Here is a 2500-nt window from a genome sequence, read left to right as displayed (position 1 = left end):
GTTTCCAAATATGATCATGTATAAGAGAGAGAGAGAGAGAGAGAGAGAGAGAGAGAGAGAGAGAGAGAGAGAGAGAGAGAGAGAGAGAGAGAGAGAGAGAGAGAGAGAGACTATAATATGAATTGTATAATGGAAGATACACAATTTCGTTCATGATGAAAGCCTTCACTCGCAGGCGCCCCAACCATTTCCAAAAAATTTAAGATATAATATCAGAGGCAAGACTGATCGTTTATATCTCCTAGACGAAATCATACAATACGAATGACTATATTTTTTGTGTCGATGTTCCTCGTCATATTTCCAACATTTTAGTCTTTTATACTCTAAAAGATTTGTTATTTCGCATTTTGAGACTTACGGAAAATTTTACAGAAATTATGATGAAACGTGCACTATGCTTACATAAAGCAATAAAAAATCTGTTGATTATATCGTTATTACTGAGTACAGTAATCACAGCTGCAATGTACTTAGTAATCTACCTTACAAGATGTTGTCGCAAACATATTGAACAAAGGAAATTTATTGGGTATTGAGAGGATTTCAAGTCAATTTACACAGTCCAAATATACATGAATGATAAAGTGGCTTACTTAGATGTTTATTGTATGTCCTTAATAAAAAACGAAACAATAGAGGAAACGAATACTGGTCTTCTACTTACAAATGCGAAAATTGTTTGAAATTTAAGAACATTAAGTCACTTATTATATCACTATAGACCTAAAAACAAAACCTAATATTCCAACAAAAACCTTCAATTCATACGAATTCTTATCCGAGGATTAAATATCCCTTGTTCACTAACTATCTTTGAAAAATCATTGATGAGAGAAAAATCAGACGTTACATTGTTAGTTACTCTTTTCGAATTACATTGCTATACTGCATAATGGTATTTCTTTTTTCAGGAATTATTATTATCATAAATAGATTAAAACATATTTAGTCTGTAATCTTACAACATCCTAATGTACACTTTATTGTTGAGAAAGCAATTAGTGGAATATGCTTGTATTGTATTAAATCTGAAGTAGTTAGAAATATAGAAAGGCTTCAACATTGTATTATTGTATGTGAAGTAGATCACAAAAGTCTTGACATTGACCTTAAGCTGCAGTGATTACGATTTATGTGCAGATTGCATAATTATTATAAAGTCCTTTCTCAAACAATCAGGGTATGTGAAATTTACAACTTACAACATTTTGGTTTCTTAGCAGATCGTTAAGGGTAAATTTCTAACTCGCTGTCTATTCTCTTAGCTGATAAATCTGACACTATAAACAGCTGTTTTAACTCACATGAGAGTAACAAATAATTGTGGAGGCATAGCCCACACATGTGAATATTTACACGAGAGCTTAATAATATCTACAAATGTAATTTTCCTTATACAATTATAATAGAGATTCCTTTAACAACTACAGTGCACTGCGTTAAGTATTCAAAAGTTGAATGGGATAAAGCATCGACATACTAACCAAAAAGTCATAGAACAAAACATCAAAAAAAAAAAAAAAAAAAAAAAAAAATTGTCGGCATGATAAGATTGGGGAACTACGTATTTCAATTAGTAAAACTGTCTCTTATTACACCTTCAACATAATAATATGATGTTGAAAGAGATAGGAATATTGATCTAGTGTTGAAATATATTAACTAGACCTATAAAATTATATGACCATATGTGAGACTCAAAAAGGTATTTGAGCTGAGCTGTTGATAGGAAAAAAAAGAAAAAAAAGACGAATAACTGTTAAGAACACAGTCCTTTCTTTATGGGTAGACAAGGAAAAGTAAGTTTTGAAGCAATCTCCTCGTTAGATGTTTCAGTTTTCGGATGTAGCTCAGGAAGGTATGGGATACACACCTCAACAGCCTACAGTACTTGCATATGGGCTGCATACCCATTAAAACTGCTGCAGGATATGAATCTCAACATTATATTACAGGCTGCGTTCAAAGGTAGTAGTATGAGCCAAAAATAAGTGATCCGAAATTAAATCAAAACACTTTAATATGAGAGAAAAGGGACTGACGGACAATACTGGAAATCTTGAAAAGATATATATTGGTTTCTACGAATAATAAAAGAAAAATGATTTCAAGATAAGTTGTCACATTTTCCACTGGGCGAGTGAACCGATCCGCTGTGAGTGCCCAAAAGCGTAGAATTTTATGCCATTAACTAATCTCTTGTCTGCTGTTAGTATTTTCAACAATTGCAGTAAAATGTAAATAAAATGTGGCATTGCACAATCATGCCTATTTTGAAGAAATAGTCATGTTTCCTGTAATAGTTCAAGATTTATTTTCATGCATGTACTTTCTCAAGAAGGTCACACTACCATTTCGAGAAAGATATATTTTTCAATAAATGGGATCCCACTACAAAACTGCAAGTGTTATAGATGAAAGCCATATGATGGTTATTTAAACAACTATGATTTGTCCTCGGAATTCTTTTTTCTCTGCGGGAAAATGTTCTCAATAA

This window comes from Palaemon carinicauda, chromosome 10, assembly GCF_036898095.1.
Source record: "Palaemon carinicauda isolate YSFRI2023 chromosome 10, ASM3689809v2, whole genome shotgun sequence".
NCBI classification, from domain to species: Eukaryota; Metazoa; Arthropoda; class Malacostraca; order Decapoda; family Palaemonidae; genus Palaemon; species Palaemon carinicauda.
Note: the sequence above shows the minus strand (reverse complement) of the source record.